Here is a 20,555-nt window from a genome sequence, read left to right as displayed (position 1 = left end):
GTAGAAGTGTTCAGGACAACAAATCTTCGTCTACCCACTCATTAGCCAGAATTTATAAGAATAGGGAAACATATGACTCCTCTGAAAGTTCTAGGACAATTGCATTTTCCAGCTTCCAAGGACTTTACTGTGTGGAGTCAGGTAGCATCAACCTGGACCCAGACAAGCTCACACATGCCAGACAGTAGGTTCTGCTTAAACCCAAGGACAATTGATTTCCTGCCTCCATTGGATGCAAAGTTATCTGTCATCCATTTAGCACAGCAAATTATTGTTTCCTGAGTGTGTGCCATGCTGAGGCTACTAACAGAGTAGTCTCTGGTACTGATTAGCAACTCAGCCTTGCTTAAGCAAACAAAAGCTGGGGCTTGGGAGTGGTGGCGTGGGTGGTAGGTGACTCACAGGGATGTGGCTGGGTCTGAGGAAACACTGCAACTAGGCTAGGATGCAGAACATTACTCCTGCCATCTCTTGTCTTGACTTTTCCTTGAAAATCTTTTTCGTTCCCATCTTCTGCTCCTTGGTCCGTGGCAGCAAACATGGACAATAAAGTCTCTCAAGTTTTACGTACTATATCTTTACACAACTGGAATGAGGCTGATCTGACCCTCTGAATCCCATGTCCAAAAATCACAGAGATATACTTCAATTGGCCAAACAACTGTAGCCACAGGGGAAGGTCACAGTTTGCAAAGTGGCTGTTCCCATAGTAATCATGCACCTGGTGGAAGAGGCGGAAGTGGGGGCAGGGGGAGGAGCAGGTCACGAAGTTTGCCCAGCCTAAATATAACGAAGATGTGGATCGGAATGGCCACGTCGATATGTTATTTGAAGATGGACTCTTGAGCCCATGATGGCAGCTAAGGAAATTTACCTGCTACAAAACTGAATGGCTCCCCTGCCTTTGTGTGGCCTGAGAGGAACTCATGACAGGGCCCCCTTTATGGAGGACTTTATTGGAACCCTCAGTCTCAAGGAAAGTGCCTCAGCCTTACTTTGGAAAATGAAAGCAAGCAGGTGACTCTTTCCCTGAGAATAGAAGCTGTAGCCTGAGGTCACCATTAGAAATCCATTTTAGGAACTGGGAGAGAAATAATTAAAAAGACCTGAAATGTATCCTGTTTTCCATGGCAGCGGTTCTCAAACCTTTAGTGTCAGGAGCACTACACTCTTGAAATTTCCTAAGACCCAAATAGAGCATTTTTAATATGGGTTCTATCTACAAATCTTTACCATAATATAAATTAAAATATTTATTGTACTAGTTTCTTTTAAAATATCATAAAATCTTTCCATGTTAAAATGAAATCATATTTTTTCTTAAAAGATCATATTTCTGAAAACAAACAAAAATGTAGCGAGAAGAGTGGCATTGTTTTACGTTTCTCGAAGTTTCTTACTATCTGGCCCAGTAGGTACTGGACTCTCTGGTCTACTCCTGCATTCAGTCTACTGCAAAAATGTTGTTCTGGTTGAAGTACACATGTAGTTGAAAAAGGGAGGAGTATTAAAATAGCCTTTTCAGAAAGTTCTGGCTATTCTTTGACACTATACTAAAACTCGACAAGTAATTGTAAAATCATACATTTTCATTAAAATCTTCCATTTCCAATGGATCTTTCATATACTGTAGCAACATGCATTAGTCACTTGAGACATGATCGGTTTAATGAACTCACTGCAGATCTTTCAAACCTTGAAAGATTTCATTACATATGTTAAAACAGCATCACGAAAATGTTAAAGCATTGGGACGCTGCCAAGCTTAGAAAGGCAAATACAAATTTTCCAAAATTCTAGTTTATGCATGAAAGCTCAGATCTTGTCATTGATAAAAAAAAAAATACTGTCATTTATTTTTCTTGAAGTGACAGGTTCACTTCATTATCTTTGAGAAAACATCTGCCAAATACCTATGTCTGTTAAGTTGATCATTTATGTAAAAATGGTGTTGCATAAAAGAAGTGGCTAGTTCATCTCAAAACTCAAATAACTGTACACTTTTCCTCAGGATTAACTTCAGAATGTCCTTTAAGTGCTTTATGTGTAGTTTCCTTTTCATCACACAGAATATTAAAAAGGTGTGTATTCAAGATTGCAATTCAATAAAATTAATATTTTTACTGATTCATCAAAGATATTCTTGTTTTCATCAAAGATATTCTTAACTGCAACTGGCAACTGGCCTTTTTTTCTCTTTTAAGTTCAAGGGGTGAAGAATGTAATTACTGCTACCCTAGTTTGGTATACTTACTTGACTTACACCAAAGCGCCAGCATTTGACCTACTATTGCAAGTGTACCAACAGTAAAAAATGTCAACCCTAGTGAAAAAGGCGAATGAAGTCTCAGTGTGGTTATAAAGATTGTTTTGACCTCTGAGACACTCCGCAAGGGTTTCAGAGCCCACTGGTGTCCACAGACCATACACTGAGGTCCACTGATTTATGGTTAATAAAGTATTTTCTTATAAATATCATTTTTGGTTCTCTCAGAAGCCCTTTCTTACCAGATCACCATACCTGCCTCCTGTGAAACCTGTATGCAGGTCAAGAAGCAACAGTTGGAACCGAACATGGAACAACAGACTGGTTCAAAATTGGGAAAGGAGTATGTCAAGCCTGTATATTGTCACTCTGTTTATTTAACTTACATGCAGAGTATATCATGCGAAGTGCCAGGCTGAATGAAGCACAAATTGGAATCAAGATTGCTGGGAGAAATATCAATAACCTCAGATATGCAGATGATACCACCCTTATGGCAGAAAGTAAAGAATTAAAAAGCCTGTTGATGAAGGTGAAAGAGGAGAGTGCAAAAGCTGGCTTAAGGTTCAACATTCAAAAACTAAGATCATGGCATCTGGTCCCATCACTTCATGGCATATAGATGGGGAAACAATGGAAACAGTGACAGACTTTATTTTCTTGGGCTCCAAAATCACTGCAGATGGTGACTGCAGCCATAAAATTAAAAGGCTTGCTCCTTGGCAGCCATGAAATTAAAAGGCTTGCTCCTTGGAAGAAAAGCTATGACAAACCTAGATAGTGCATTAAAAAGCAGAGACATTACTTTGCTGACAAAGTCCATGTAGTCAAGACTATGGTTTTTCCAGTAGTCATGTATGGATTTGAGAGTTGGACTATAAAGAAAACTGAGCACTGAAGAATTGATGCTTTTGAACTGTGGTGCTAGAGAAGACTCTTGAGAGTCTCTGGGACTGCAAGGAGATCCAACCAGTCCATTCTAAAGGAAATCAGTCCTGAATATTCATTGGAAGGACTGATGCTGAAGCTGAAACTCCAGTACATTGGCCACCTGATGCAAAGAACTGACTCATTGGAAAGACTCTGATGCTGGGAAAGATTGAAGGCAGGAGGAGAAGGGGACAACAGAGGATGAGATGGTTGGGTAGCATCACCGACTCAATGGGCACTAGTTTGAGCAAGCTCCAGAAGTTTGCGATGGACAGGGAGGCCTGGCATGCTGTGATCCATGGGGTCTCAAAGAGTCGGACACGACTGAGAGACTGAACTGAACTGATACATACATATAACTTAATCACTTTGCTGAACACCAGCAACTTTGAAAATCAACTATACTTCAGTTAGAAATGAAAACAGTAAAGATGGACTTCTGACTTCCACTTAGGATGTGAAAAGCTAGGAAAACATCACTCCTCATCTTACAACAAGAAAAAACAGAACATTGTGCAAATTCATAACTTCCCTTGAACCCATAAGAAAACTGAGGACTCTGGTTAAAGAATTAACTCAAATTCTAAAGACAAGCACCTCGAAGGAAAGATGGGATTGGAGCACCTACTTGCCTAGAACTGACATCACCAGATGGCACACTGGGGAGTAAGACTCCACAAAGAGTCAGACACAACTGGGTGACTGAACAACTACAACAGAAGTCCTCTGAGATGGCCACTCCTGGGACACCCACCTTGTAAGGATGAGGTAAATGAGGTTCTAGGAGATTACCTGCCTTGTCCCTGGCCTCAGAGAGCCACGAACTTAAGAGGGGCCAGAAGGAAATTCTTGTCATCACTCCCACAGACCCTGGTAGAACATCACGATAGAAAAGGTGCTGTCTCCATCCAAGTTCCACCTACTGATTCCAGTGGGTTGCCTCTTGTCAGCCTTGGGAGGGAAGGAGGATGCTCAAATAAGTGGGTGTATGTGGGGCAACACAGTATCGGGGGATGAGCCAAGGCAGCCTGTGGGGTGGCTCCAGCATCAGGCCATCAGTGGAGTGGACCCCCCCTCCCCACTCTGGACCCCCGGTCTCTGATGATGACTCATCAAAGGCCAGCGTGGCTGCCTCCTCTCTCCATTCATCTCAGAGAGGAGGGATCTGTAGTGCAGACAACAGTGAGGAGGAGTGTGCTAGTAACTGTTTACCTTCACAGTTACATTTGTTATTTTTGTTTTCAACGTTGCCCAAGACTTGTCTATCCTGCCAATGTGAAAAACATAGCTCAAGGGAGGAGGGATAAGTTAGGAGTTTGAGATGAGCAGAAGCAAACTAACGTTTAAGAAATAGATAAATAAGGCCCTCGTGTATAGCACAGGGAACAATGTCTTGTTACAAACTAAAATGTCACATACACATTTTTTTCAGATTCTTTTCCATTTTAGTTTGTAACAAGATATTGTTCCCTGTGTGTATGTATGTATATATATATATGTAGCTGAATCAATGTGTTGTACACCTGAAACTAACATGACATTGTAAATCGACTGTAATCCAATTAAAAAAACATTTTAACTATAAACTATACTTATATAGTTATATAACTTATATAACTATATTTAACATTATATAATAAACTATAACAGAAAGAAAGGAAAAGAATATATATATATAGATGTATTACTTCGTTGTACATCAGAAACTAGCACAACATTGTAAATTAACTATACTTCAATTAAAACAAAAAGTAAAGGTGACTCATTTAAGTCAGTTTTAATGAGGTGGATGAACCTAGAGGCTATTATACAGAGTGAAGTAAGCCAGAAAAAGAAAACCAAACATCATATAGTAACACATATATATGGAATGTAGAAAGATGGTACTGATGAACCTATTTGCTGGGCAGCAATGGAGATGCAGACATAGAGAACAGACTTATAGACATGGAAAGAGGGGAGGAAGGAGAGGGTGGGACAAATGAAGAGAATAGCATGGAAACATATACACTACTATATGTAAAATAGATAGCCAATGGGAATTTGCTGTATGACTCAGGGAACTCAAACTGGGGCTCTGTGACAACCTAGAGGGCTGGGAAGGGGTGGAAGATGGGAGGGAGGCTCCAGAGAGAGGGGACATATGTGTACCTATGACTGATGCATGTTAATGTATGGCAGAAACTAATGCAATATTGTTTGCTATGACCAGTGCGTTCTCTTGGCAAAACTCTATTAGCCTTTGCCCTGCTTCATTCTGTACTCCAAGGCAAAATTTGCCTGTTATGCCAGGTGTTTCCTGACTTCCTACTTTTGCATTCCAGTCCCCTATAATGAAAAGGACATCTTTTTGGGGTGTTAGTTCTAAAAAGTCTTGTAGGTCTTCATAGAACCGTTCAAGTTCAGCTTCTTCAGCATTACTGGTCGGGGCATAGACTTAGATTACTGTGATACTGAATGGTTTGCCTTGGAAACGAACAGAGATCATTCTGTTGTTTTTGAGATTGCATCCAAATACTGCATTTCGGACTCTTTTGTTGACTGTGATGGCTCCTCCATTTCTTCTAAGGGATTCCTGCCCACAGTAGTAGATATAATGGTCATCTGAGTTAAATTCACCCATTCCAGGCCATCTTAGTTCGCTGATTCCTAGAATGTCGATGTTCACTCTTGCCATCTCCTGTTTGACCACTTCCAGTTTGCCTTGATTCATGGACCTAACATTCCAGGTTCCTAAGCAATATTGCTCTTTACAGCATCAGACTTTGCTTCTATCACCAGTCACATCCACAGCTGGGTATTGTTTTTGCTTTGGCTCCATCCCATCATTCTTTCTGGAGTTATTTCTCCACTGATCTCCAGTAGCATATTGGGCACCTACCGACCTGGGGAGTTCCTCTTTCAGTGTCCTATCTTTTTGCCTTTTCATATTGTTTCATAGTGTTAATTATCCTTCAATTAAAAATACATAAATATAAAAAAAGTAAAGGTGAAAAAAGAAAAACAGAACAGAACCCAAGCCAGAAGCTATGCAGGCTCCCCGCTGGCTTTCCTATAGCTACATGGAGAAGGGTGGGGAGCAATGCTTGAAGACCCCTAATTCTGACTTCTGTGATCCTGCTCTGCTGGCACTCTCCTGGATGGCCTGGGAAGTCAAAGGAAGGAAAGAAAAGTAGGCCACCAAACATCCCTAGGGCTTCCTAGAGGGACCAGGCTACAGAGTAGCAAGGGGGAAACATGTCAGGCTGGAGAGCTCTGTGGAAGAGAAACACAGAATTGGAAGCACTTTCTTTAGGAAGAAGGGAAAAAGTGACAGAGACTGCGGGTAAGTGACACTTGCAGCACATTTCCTTTGGGTTGAACACCTTCGGTTTTCTCTATCTTGTGTGATCCATTGGTTCACAGGGGGAGGAAGTGGTCACCTAGACAAGCAGCAAATGAAGTGACAGTGAGACAGTGACCCAGGACGTGACTGAAAAATGTGAGAGACTTCCTACAGTCTGGTAAAGACAAGGTCCCTTTTCCAACTGGACTTCAGACCTATTTTCCAACTCAGGGAACCAGAGAGTGATGCAGGGAGACAGAGACAAGAGGCACAGAGAGGCCACAGCAGAGGCCACGGGAAGCTGGATCCAAACTCCCATCTTTGTCACTTGAGCTAAGTATGTTTCAGCTGATAGAGAAGAGAAGGCCAAGTGCTGAGGGCAAACCCCACAGAGACATGGCATCATTCATCCATCCCATCAACAAACACAGTTCTGACCACGTGCTGGTGGATTAACACTATCACAAAGGAGAAAAACAAGCAAAGCAACATCTGACAGAGTGCTGGCAGCTCTGATAGATGTACATGGAGGGCACAGAGGAAGATCACAGCAGGGACCAACCCCAGCCCTGAGAGGTCAGAGAAGGTTTTAGGCAATGAAAGGAACCAAATGCTCAAGGTCATGGATGGAAAGAGTTCTGTCTGGGTTCAGGGGACCTGCAGTTGGTTCCGTGTGGCCAAGTTCCAGGTAGAAATGCACAGAAATGCCAGTGTGGCCTTGATGCCATCAAGAAGCACTAAGCTCGCTCTCCCAGCCTGTACTTTCTGTTGCAGGGACATGAGACCCATCCAGGACATTCTGCAATCTCGAGGGAGGGAAGCAAAATCACACCACTAGGTTCAATGGAGAGTGACAAGGCAAGCAGTGGTCCCGGGACCAGCAGGGCAACAGGAGGGCTCAATGACTGTTTCCACCTCATCAGTTCCTGGCAACCGAAGGTGTAGTCTGACTCATAAGGCAGAGGCAGGACATGATCCAGAGGATGCATGAAGTCAGAGAGTGGCACACAGACAGGCTGACTTAATGGTGAGTCCCCAGAGCCACCGGTCATGTCTCTTCAAAGATCCTCTGACCAGGGATCCTAGGAGTCATCGCCCAAGAATGGAGGTGGTGAAGAGCCCGCAGCTTTGTGCTCATGTGTGAGCATCTATGTAGGATGGATCCCAAGAAGTGGAACTCCGTACAGCACTGTGCTCCACAGCGCCCCTAGAGGCTGTTCACCTTACATTCCTCCCAGGAACGACAGCCCATTTCCCTCCATTCTCACGGACACTGGACATTTTATTTCTTTACTAATAGAGAAAACCTCTTTGATAATCATTTAAGAAGTGTTCACAGGCCCAAATCACAGTACCCACTAGTCAAAGGACAGCCCCTCTGATAATAGGAGAGGAGCCAGAAACTGTCTCTTGCATGCTCAGAACAGCTTGGCAGTTAACAATGTGGTTTCTGGAGTCAAGCCAACCCAGGTTCATATCTCCCCCTCAGTGGGACCTTGAGCCAGTCACTTAATCTCTACATTCCTCAGTTTTCTCCTGTGAAATACGGAGAGCTAATAGCACCATCTTCATTGCACCAGGGGATTCAATGCAATAACACATGCTTGTCACATGGAAAACACTCAAGAAAGAGACCGTGTGTAATTATTTTTGCTTTCACAGAAAGCGGAAACAGAGGCAGCTTAACTTAGGGGGAAGGCAGGCTCTCCTACAAGAGACTCTTTGGAGTATTTGAACAGAGCCTTCCCTGCCTTTGTGTAGGGGGTGGCATGGAGTGTTGAGGGTGATCCCACTGCTTTGGACAAAAGCTGAACTTCCTTGTTAACCACATTCTATTAACGGCACACCATGGGGAGTGGTAATGATGATCCTATGTCAAGATAATATGATGCTCACATGGCACTTTGCCATTTGAAAAAGGTGTTCTTCTACATGAAATTTTAAAAATTCACAATACTCTAATATCTCAATTGTATTACAGAACAAGAATATATGTTAATAAATGATATTATATGATACAATAATGAGAATGTCTTTATTACTATTCCTAGTTACAGGTGAAGAAACGGGGAAAGAGAAGATCAATGGTACAGCTTATGAAAAATATTTCTTAATCTTTCATGGAAACCCTGTTGAAATAGTTTTCATTTGGCTTTCTAATGTCCCTCATATAAAATTCAGTGGCAGATAAATGCCCAGATAATTAAAATTCTATGACCTGGATTTATTTTTCCCTTTTGTCTTGGCAATCAGAAGACTATATAGTTCTTGATCTCACTGGTTACATATTTTGGCATTGTGCACTCTGCTAGGACCAGGGAAGACTATGAGACGCGGAAGGCAGAGTCTGTGCTCTGCTGCGGTTGCAATTCTGTGGCAGTGCAAGACCCACCCAGTGGATGCCACGTGGGGACCTCCCTAGGCTGGGCAGCATGGTTCATCTTAAGGCATCTCGACTGGGGCTTCTGATAACCCCTTGCCCTCATGCCCACTGTTTCCATAGACTTCCTAAAGTCCTGTAACCAGGACAGCAGTGCTCAGACCTCTGGCCTTTTGTGAATATGTTTCAAATAGGAACCAAAGAGAACAAAGCAAGCCAACACGACCCTGTGTGGTGGAGGGCCAGGAGCTCTACAGCCAACAAGAATTCCCTTCCACCAGCCTCCCAGGCAGCTTCTGGAATTGAGATCTACATGCTCAACATCTCACCAAAGCAGACCATGCCAGGAAGAATGAAATTTGGGCCCAAGAGTGGGCTGTGGATCACCTGAGAGGCCAGAAGCTCCTGATTTCCTCTCATCAGTCTCTGCTTGACTGGATTTGGAGGTTCTGAGATTTTGTTTGATTTCAGCTGAGCCGTATTTCCAGCACACCCAAGACCCCTGGCCTGCCTCTAGCGATGCTGTGCGCTCAGGACCCTCCCTCCAGGTCACCTGCCTCCCCAGGTGGGTAATAGCTGTAGGAGAGGCCCAGACCCCCTGAGCTCCTGAAATGTGCTCCCATCACCAGCTTTCTCACAGCAAAGCTGTTTCCTCCAGCAAGTGAGGCCTGCGGTTGATTTATGGCTCATTTTCAGGACACAATACTGTAATTTTGTGAAATGATAGTAGTATCGATTCCAGAAGATTTTCTCTCTGCTGAAACCCCGGGCTGAGGTGCTAAATGGAGACTCGGCGTGAGGAACAGCATTTCACACTTCATCGATTTCATCGGTCAGATCCTCCTCTTTGATGTGAATGCCAAGGGCCCCCACCCAGCTTGGGTCTTTGTTGCCCCATTCACAGGCGCTGCCTTCTGCAGAGGGCACTGACTGTTGTTACACAGCCAACTCAGCAATCATGCAGAGGGTCCAAACAGGGTCACAAGGAATGTATTCACTTTGGTTGTTGGGAGACTCAAAGCCACTGTGAGGAATGGCTTTGGATCCTCATTCTAAGTACATTTACTGCCTTCTAGCTCTGATCTCAAGACAGGAAAGGAAATACTCCATTCAGGATTGAAAACAAAACAATGAGTGAATCATTAACTGAATGAAAGAGAGAAAAGAATAAAGGGGAGAAGATAGGCAGGGAAGTAATGGAGGAAGACAGAAAGGGAGGGAGGGAAGGAGCAAGAAAACTCTAAATCCAGAAAATTTTCAAGGCAGCACGAGCCATGATTTTGAGCAAAATTGAATTATCTGTCAGTTCCAGCATTAGTTTGAGATTTTTATGGTGGAGTTTGACAAGGATGCTGCCTGTCAGAATCACGGGCTATCTTCCATGACTCTCAGCACTGACCAGAAATATTTTAAAACATAAGATGCCAGGCTGGGCTTCTCAGCTGAAAGGAGATTGGTGATTTTGTCAGGGGGAACTACAGCAGTCTGGGAGATTATTAAAGGGTTATAAATTAAGTGTTTCAGGCTAATAAGACTGGAAGAAGAAATTGTTAGGGTGCCTTGATGGGAAAAATCTGCTTTCCATGTCCAGGTAGAAGGAGACAGCACCTTGATCCCATTAATTTATTCCCTCAATATATATTCACTGGTCATCTATTATGAGCAGACACTGCTAGTTCTTCTGGAGCTTATAGACTAGAAGGGGAAGCAAATATTAAATGAATCAATTCAATTACACATGTAAATACAGTGTACCCTAATTTTTCAAGGAAGAAAGCTTAAGTTTTATGAGAGAGAAGCAGAGGGCCCTAATTAGTTGGGAGTGGGCCCAAGGTCAGAGAAATCTCCCCACATCTGAGGAATGAGGATAGTTTAGCAGGTGCTGCTGGGGAGGGCTGGTCCTTGTGTTTGTGAAGTCCCCAAGTTGGTTGTTTCAAGGGGTCACAACAAAGGTAGGAGTTGGGGGGAAGAAGGGAAGGACAAACTCGGCCAAGGGTAGGGGTGGATACTGGAGGGCAGAATGAGCAGTAATGAGGAGTCTGAAGGTTGTCCTGAGTATCATGGGATGGGACATCTTTGGTAGCTTTTAAACAGGGGATGTTATCCTTTGCTGTGCAAAAGCTTTTAAGGTTAATTAGGTCCCATTTGTTTATTTTTATTTTCATCACTCTAGGAGGTGGGTCAAAAAAGATATTGCTGCAATTTATGTCAGAGTTCTGCCTATGCTTGCTTCTGAGAGTTCATTTACATTTAGGTCTTACATTTAGGTCTTTAATCCATTTTGAGTTTATTTTTGTGTATGGTGTTAAATAATGTTCTAATTTCATTTTTTTTTATGTGTAGCTGTCCAGTTTTCCCAGCACCATTTATTGAAGAGACTGTCTCTTCTCCATTGTATATTCTTGCTTCTTTGTTGTAGATAGACTATAGGTGTGTGGATTTATTTCTGGGCTTTCTATTCTATTCCACTGATCTATAAGTCTGTCTTTGTGCCAGTACCATACTGGTTTGATTACGGTAGCTTTATAGTATAGTCTGAAGTAAGGGAGCCTGATTCCTCCAGCTGCTTTTCTTTCTCAAGATTGCTTTGATTATTCAGGATCTTTTGTGTTTCTGTACAAATTTTAAGATATTTTTGTTCTAGATCTGCAAAAAAATGCCACTGGTAATTTGAAAGAGATTGCACTGAATCTGCAGATTGCCTTGGGTTAACCCATAGAATGGGAGAAAATATTTGCAAACAATATGGCCGATAAGAGATTAAGCTCCAAAATACACAAACAGCTCATGCAGCTCAATATAAAAAAAAATAAATAAATAACCTAATCAAAAATTGGCAGAAGATCTAAACAGACATTTCTCCAAAGAAGACATACAGATAGCCAAAAAGCACATGAAAATATGCTTAACATGAGTAATTATTAGAGAAATGCAAATCAAAACTACAATGAGGGAGCTTTCCTCGTGGCTCAATGGTAAAGACTCTCTCTGCCAATGCAGGAGACATGGGTTCAATCCCTGATCTGGAAGGATCCCACATGCCTTGGAGCAACTAAACCCATGCACCACAACTATTGACCCTGTGCTCTAGAGCCTGTGAGCTGCAACTACTGAGCTCATGCACCACAACTACAAAAGCCCAAGGAGCCCATGCTCTGCAACAAGAGAATCCACCACAATGAGAAGCCAATGCACTGCAATGAAGAGTGGCCACTGCTTGTGGCAACTAAAGAAAAGCCCATATAGCAATGAAAACCCAACAGAGCCAAAAATAAATAAATAAAATTTTAAAAATAAAAACTACAGTGAGGTATACTACCTCACAACAGTCAGAATGGCCATCATCAAAAAGTCTATAAACAATAAATGCTAGAGAGACCATGGAGAAAAGTGGACCTTATTGTACTGTTGGTGGCAATATAAACAGATACAGCCACTATGGAGAACAGTATGGAGGTTCCTGAAAAAACTAAAAATAGAGCTACCATACAACCCAGCAATCCTACCCCTCAGCATATATCTGGAGAAAATTACGATTCAAAAAGATACATGCTTGGAAAAAGAAATGGCATCCCACTCCAGTATTCTTGCTTGGGAAATCCCATGGACAGAGGAGCCTGGTAGGCTGCAGTCCATGGGGTCAGAAGAGTTGGACAAGACTTGGCAGCTAAACAACAACAGAAAAAGTAAAAAAAAAAAAGCAAAACCTCCCTGAATGTTAAGAAAAAAAAAAAAAGACAAGAGATGAAAAGTAGCATCCAAGGTTCAACATTTATGACCCTTTGCCAAAAAAAACAGAAGCAACAACAACAACAAAAAACAGAGAAGACATTTTTTTTAAAAAAAAGGACAAAACATTGCTAAGAACTGAAGAGAGACATGAGCCTGTCTAACATGATGAATGAAGCAAGATTCATGTTTGAGACCATCATCATGAAGTTCAGAATACCACATATATAGAGATCATAAAAAGATTCAGAGCGGAAGGGTGATAAACAAGGGAACGAGAATCCAGTTGTCACAGGAGTTATCATCAGTAATATTAGGTGTCAGAAGACAACCAAGTGATTTCAAGACTCTCAGAATTCTAGATTTGAAAGAAGAATTCTACACTTGGCCAAATTAATGTGAAATTAAAATAAAAAATATCTTCAGACATTCAAAGATGTAAAAAATTTACCTTCATGAACTATTTCCGAGGAAGTTACCTGAGGATGAACGTCCTTAAAACAAAAGGAATGAACAAAAAAGAGAAAGATGTGGGATCCACCCAGGAATTATCAATCCCCAGATTACCTCTTGCAGTGAGTCTACATTGGGGGAGAAAGTGGAAGGCTCTAGAAGAGATGCCTCAGGGAGAAAAGACATTGTGATGTCAGTTTTGTAGAGAAGTTAATATAATTCTAGTGCACTATTTGGCTCCTGTAGTAAGAAACATGCACAAAACAGCATAATCATATTTGTTGTTTTCCAACTTTTAGAATCAAACCATAGTCAAGACAGACAAGATGATTATAAAATATGGTTAAAGACATATGAGATGATTACAGAATACGGTTACAGAATAAAATGAAAAATAAATCTAACAGTTTATAGCAAAATGTTGTCATAATGTCACAATAGCAAAACAAAAGAGCAAATGACCAAAATATGTATCAACTAAAATAGAAAAACAAAATGTGGTATATCTACACAATGAGGTATTATTCGGCAATAAAAAAGAATAAGGTACAGGCTTTCAAAGCATTTTGCAAAGTGAAAGAAGCTAGTCACAAAAGACACATATTGTATGATTTCATGTCCATGAAGTGTCCAGAACAGGTCAATCTGTGAAGACAGAAAGCAAGTTAGTGATGCTTAAGGTTGTACAGTAATAGGGAGGGATGGCTAATGGAAATGGGGTTTGTTTTGAGGGATCATGAAAATGTTCTAAAGTTAAGATTATGGTGACGGTTGCACAACTGTAAATCTACAAAAAACCATTGAGTTGTACACTTTAAACATTGTGTTGTACACTTTGAATGGGTAAACCCTATGGACTGTAAATTATATCTCAACCAAGCTTTTAAAACAAAAAGTAAAACAAAGAAAGCTGGGAGGTGGACAAGGAGGATGAAGAGAAGAGTTGAGATGGTAACACCCTTATCTAACATATCAGGAAGTTAAGAGTTGATGTTGAAACTGACAATAAGAACTGGAGCCTTAAATAAACAATTTAAAGTATAAAAGTAACCAACAGAAGAATTAAAAAATAATTTATCAAAAACTGGTAAGAAAAGAAGTGTGGGTAATATGAGTGAGTTAAGTCTATATAGGATGCACATACTATCTGAAGTTAGTAAAATAAAAGCCAGAGATACATGCATACTATTCAAAGTTTTGCATGTAACCCCAATTATAACTAAAGGTAGCTGCCTCTGGGGAATGAAAATGGGATGGAGAGGAAGACTTTGATGTTTCATTAAAAGTCTTTTGTACTAAAAAAGAAAAAAAAAGATACATGCACACCAATATTCATAGCAACACTATTTACAACAGTCAAGACATAAAAGCAACCCAAGTGTCCATGGACAGATGCATGGATAATGAAGATGTGGTATATATACATAATGGAATACTGCTCAGCCATGAAAATTAATGAAATAGTGCCATTTGCAGCAGCATGAATGGACTTAGAGATTATCATACTAAATGAAGAAAGTTAGACAAAGACAAATAAATGATATCATTTATATGTGAAATATTAAAAAATGATACAAATGAACTTATTTACAAAACAGAAACAGACTTACAGACTTAGAAAACAAACTTGTGGTTAACAAAGGGGAAAGATAGGGGGAGGGATAATTCAGGAGGTTGGGATTAACATATACACACTACTATATATAAAATAGATAATCCACAAGGACCTACTGTATAGCACAGGAATTCTACTCAGTAACCTAAATGGAAAAAATTCAGGAAAAGAGTAGATATATGTATAACTGAATCCCTTTGCTGTACACCTGAAACTAACCCAACATACTCTAATATAAAATTAAAAAATAAATTAACAGTATGGTATGTTGTGATTTGCTCTTCAAAAAATAACTCTCAGGCCATAGAGTGCAAACTGGGTTGGAGAGAAGCTAGAGAATTGGAAGAGCCAGTTAGAAGGTGATTTTGGTCATCCGGGCAAACTACGATGGTAGCTGTGCCCAAGGTGAGAATGAAAGACAGGGAGAGACTGGGGGTCTAGCTTGAAGCGTGTGGGCAGGACTTGGTGATGGGATGGCCGTGGGAAGGGAAGGGCCAAGGAGAAGGCTCTGGGATCTCTAGTGGAGGTGTCATTTCCTGAAAGTGGGAAGACTGAAGGGTTGAAGAAGAGAAAAAAGCTTCTTTCCCAACCCTGGAAGCCCACAAGTTCTCCTCTGTGCAGCCAAGACGCACTCTTTCAAAGAAGAGACTGACCCATTTCTGCAGACTCAGTGATTGGCTTGTCCACCAGCTCCCTGGCTCCCACATCGCCCTGCTAGAGTGGGTGGGCTGAGTGGTGTTGAGGGGACAGCCCTGCCAGTGCCAGGGCTTCAAACCCTGTCACAAATCAGTAAATGGAAGGAGAGGCTGGATGGGACTGAGCTTTGTAAAAATATATTCATATCCTCTGTGGTCACCCCCAAAACATTTGGTAGAATCCTGAATCACTGCCGGGCTCATTATGGGGCCATGATTTTGAACATTTATTTACATAGCCTGCTTTTAAAAACTTGTACAACCACATCCTACTGACCAAACTGTAATTCAAAAAGATAACGTGCACCCCCATTTTCATAGCAGCACTATTCACAATAGTCAAGACATGGGAGCAACCAAAATGTCTACTGACAGATGAATGGACAGGCTTCCCTGATGGCTCACTGAGTAAAGAATCAGCCTGCAATGCAGGAGACAGAGGAGATGTGGGTTTGATTCCTGGGTCAGGAAGATCCCCTGGCAGAGGAAATGGCAAACCAATTGAGTACTGCCTGAAAAATCCCAAGGAGAGAGGATCCTGGTGGGCTACAGTCCAAAGGGTTGAAAAGAGTCAGACACAACTTAGTAGTGACTGAGCAGCAGCAACATATATACAATGGAATATTACTCAGCCATTAAAAAGGAGGAAATAATGTCATTTGCAGAAACATGCATGAAATTAGAGATTATCATACTATACGAACTAAGTCAGACAGAGATAGACAAAGACCATATGTTATCACTTTTATGTGGAATCTAAAATATAACACAAATGAATTTATCTATGAAATAGAATTAGACTCACGGAGGTAGAAAACAGACTGGTAGTTGCCAAGGGGGAGGGGTTTGGGGGAAGAGATGGAGTGGGAGGCTGGGGTTAGTAGATATAACCTCATACAAATAGAAGAGAGAAGCAACAAGGTTCTGATGTATAGCACAGGGAACTATTTTTAACATCCTATGACAAATCATAATGGAAAAGAGGGGATGGTTAAATAAAGGTTTTTATTTAACGTAAAAAATAATTGGTCGGGTGATCTCCTGGTTTCCTAATTATTTTCATTCTCACAAAAAAAAATCTTTTGTGACTCTCTAAAGAGGGGGAAATGGTAAGAATATGGATTGGGGTTCAAAAACTATTTCAATCATTAGTTTAATAAAGAGTCATGTCCATCTCTTTTGAGATCCCATAGACTGTAGCCCACCAGGCTCCTCTGTCCATGGGATTTCCCAAATAAGAATACTGGAGTGGGTTGCCATTTCCTTCTCTAGGGGATCTTCCTAACCCAGGGATAGAACCTGAGAGTCCTACTTGGCAGGCAGATTCTTTACCACTGAGCCACCAGGAAAGCCTTTTAATAAATAGACATTTTAAAATTGGATCTGTTAAAGCAGATACTGGTTATCCTGAGCTGATGTCACCAATCTAAATACAGCAAAGTGCTGGGAGTCTAGAGGAGAGATGTGGAGAAATGGGAGTCTCCACAAAGGGGAACATTGCAGAGTTAGCTTATGTTTGGCATCAATCTGGCCCGACCTTTAGCCTCAGATACAACATACCTTATATTCTCTCCCAGTTTTGATTTGATTTTTAAAATAAAGCCTTTTGATTTCAAAAGTTGAGAGAGGCATAGCATAGAAAATGTATCCAATACCAACAAAGCATAAGAAAAAAGAAAGAGGAAGGAAGGCAGAAAGGATGGCAGGGAAGGAGGGAGGAAGGGAGAGAGGGAGACACTAAGGAAAAGAGAGAAAAAAGTAAAAGAAAACTAAACTCAACCAAAATCCTATCCCCTGGAAAACACCACTAATAACATTGTAGTATATATCTGTCAGTTAATTCCTCAAATTGCTTCTGATCTCACACACACAAGTATTTTCAGATTAGTTCTTGTTCTTTCAGTTCAATAAAATCCTCCTCCCCTTCTCTGACCTAAGGGCTTCACTTGCATTCTAGTTTTACAGTCTTGCAAATGGCCCTGAGCTCACAATTGCCTCACCAACCTTTCTTGAACATATATGTATACACACACACACGGATGGATACAAAACTTTTGACTCACATCAAACTCAGCCTTGGTCCAAAAATTTCTCTATAGAGTGGGGAGGGGAATTAAGTCACCACTAAATTGTTGGTTGTTGAAGAAGGAAATGGCAACCCACTCCATTCTTGCCTGGAAAATCCCACTGACAGAGGAGCCTGGAGGGCAATGGACCATGGGATCGCAAGAGTCAGACACGACTTAGTGACTAAACCACCAGCAAGTTGTTGGTCGTTGTTTTTCTACTGGAATTCCAAAACAAAGAGCTCCCCAAATCTTATTAATATTATACCCCTGAGATCTATCATAGGCTTCCCTTGTGGCTCATTGGTTAAGAATCCCGTGCCAGTACAGGAGACACAAGAGACCTGGGTGGGAAGATCCCCTGGAGAAGGCAATGACGGCGCACTCCAGTATTATTGCCTGGGAAATCCCATGGACAGAGGAGCCTGGCAGGCTGCAGTCCATGAGGTCGCAAAAGTGTCAGAGATGATTTAGTGACTAAACAACAATGACAAAGATCTATCACAATGCCAGGCACATAGTAGATGCTTAATAAACATTTGTGGAGTTGAATTCCAAAATCCTGAGTTCATTACTATGTCACTCTCAAGGGCAGACTGAGAATATTTATTTAGTCCAGGAAACTGGACTTTGAGAACACATGAGTCAGGCTAGAGTGATTAACAACAACAAAAAAACAGAAAATAAAAGAGGGTCCCATACTGTCTGTTGGACTGTCAAGAAAGCCATTATATTTCCTGATGGAAAATCTAAAAATCTCTGGTCTCAAGATGGCAGAAGACCTCCCAAGGCCTGATGCAGAAATACAGTGGAGACGTTCACCTTCGAGGGTGCTGGGGGCATCCACGCCTGAGCCCTCATGGAATCTGGGGCAGCAACTGGGAGTTGCAGCTCTCCCAGCAGCTGGGAGTTACACCTCTCTCCCACTCTTTTCTAGAAATGTTAGCTGAGAGTTAGGCCTCATTCTTATAACAAGGACAGGTCTAGCACATTTCTCATAGTTTGTGTCTTTCTCTTTAATCTCCTCCAATCTGCAATGGCCTTTACATCCTTGGCTCGGATTTTCAGACTTTATCATTTGTTCTGAGTTTCACGGGTCTATTTGCATTTGGGTCAACTGTCATGAACTTATAAGTACTTCCTAATGTACTGGCTGCCAAGATTAGCCATGAGGGAACCAGCTTCTAGTTACTAGTATTGCCGGCCGTATGACATTTTTTGTAAGTGATTTGGGGAAAGTCAATCCCTAGAGCTCACTCTTTTCAAGATCAGTTTCTTCCAAATTACTGCTGTGACCACAAGCCCAGGTATTTTCATGGGCAGAGGACGCTCCTTGAGTGGCTTCCTCAGTGACCCCCACACTGGTTCCTCTGGGTACTTTCACTCCCAACAGCCAGAACCTGCCAGTTTTTCTTGGAACACTGCCCTCAGGCTTCTAGAGTCTCATTGTCTGTGTGCAACGGAAAAAAGGAGGTCCCTGGATATTTGCCTTACCGCAGAGTCAGCCCTTAGCCAATGGCCCATGAGTATGGGAGTAGAGAGCATACAGCTATTTTGCCCACAGTTGGCAAGACCTGCCCTGAAGCAGAGTCTCCTGCAGGACAAGGCAAAGCTACCCTTGCCAGGATTCTGCTTGTTCCAGCACCTTTACCTGGGCCCCTTCCCTTCTCCATCCTGCTTCCTTACTCTCCCATCAAAATTTCCTGGGAACACTGCCTATAAATCCCTTGTGCAGAAATCCCCATTTCAAGGTGGGCTTCTGAGAATCCCAGGCTAATACATCCAGCAGTGTGGGATACCTGAAGTCTCAGTGGTGGCTCATAAGCTAGATCCAGCCACGTGCATTTTTTTTTTTAACATTTATCATGATGATATTTGCTTTTATTGGCCACAAGGAATGTGGGATCCTAGTTCCCTGATCAAGGATCACACCCAAGGCCCTCTTCAGTGGAAGCACAGAGTCTTAACCACTGGACTACCAAGGAAGTCCCCACATCCATGTTTTATTGGCCACTGGGGGCTAGCCGGTCTACTTTCTCAGTGGGTGTCAATTTTATTTAAATTATTTGTCAATATATGGTAAGTTGGGGAAAAAGAATCAAAACATGAAGGACAGCTTTGCGCAGTGGCAGTATCGTAGCCAATGAGGTTTATCCGAGGCGCGATTATTGCTAATTGAAAACAAAACATGAAGGACAGATATGAGAGGTTACATGAGGAAAACCAGTAAGTTTTCTTACCTCAAAACCCAATAGAGATCCTCAGGCACAGCCAGCACGACGGAGGCAGAGGGAGAGGGACTTCCCAACCCAGGGATCCAACCCACGTCTCCTGTTTGACCGGTAGATTCTTTATCACTGAGTCACCCAGGAAGCCCAAAGATACAAGTTCAACTGTTTTCACATTTTGGCTATTACAAAGAATACTGGTATGGACATTCATGTCTAACTTGTGTAGAAGTTTTCATTTCTCTAGGGTATATAACCTAGGAGTAGAATTGTTAGGCCATATGGTAACCCCATGTTTAATACTCTGAGGAACTGACAAACTATTTTTCAAAGCAGCTGCACCATTTTACCTTGCCAGGGTATGAGTTCCAATTTCTTCATAGCCTCAACAATACTTGTTATTAACTATCTTTTTTATTATAGCCATCCTGGGGGGCATGAAGTGGTATCTCACTGAAGTTTTGATTTACATTTCTGTCATGACTAATAAAGGAGAAGGCAATGGCACTCCACTCCAGTACTCTTGCCTGGGAAACCCCATGGACGGAGGAGCCTGGTAGACTGCAGCCCATGGGGTCGAGAAGAGTCGGACACGACTGAGCGACTTCACTTTCACTTTTCACTTTCATGCACTAGAGGAGGAAATGGCAACCCACTCCAGTATTCTTGCCTGGAGAATCCCAGGGACAGAGGAGCCTGGTGGGCTGCTGTCTATGGGGTCGCAGAGTCGGACACGACTGACGGGACTTAGCAGCAGCAGCAGCAGCAGCATGACTAATAATGGTGAACATCTTTTCATATGCTTTTTGTTCATTGCTACATCTTGTAGAAAAATCTCTGCCCACCTTTAAATTGGGTTGTCTTTTTA

At 41.9% G+C, this 20,555-nt stretch overlaps 1 long non-coding RNA gene and 1 pseudogene across 2 annotated transcripts in view; one reads left to right on the top strand and one right to left on the bottom strand.

The window, feature by feature from the left end:
- The window catches only part of LOC145520687 (uncharacterized), a 106,721-nt gene that overhangs the window by 43,749 nt on the left and 42,417 nt on the right, over positions 1-20,555 (bottom strand). The gene's annotated exons all lie outside the window — the stretch shown is intronic.
- On the top strand, positions 19,574-19,656 carry LOC145522153 (U4 spliceosomal RNA; annotated as a pseudogene).

Source organism: Giraffa tippelskirchi, chromosome 9, assembly GCF_054371585.1.
Source record: "Giraffa tippelskirchi isolate mGirTip1 chromosome 9, T2T-mGirTip1v1.2.pri, whole genome shotgun sequence".
In the NCBI taxonomy this organism is placed as follows: Eukaryota; Metazoa; Chordata; class Mammalia; order Artiodactyla; family Giraffidae; genus Giraffa; species Giraffa tippelskirchi.
Note: the sequence above shows the minus strand (reverse complement) of the source record. Positions and strands in the feature narration are given on the sequence as shown.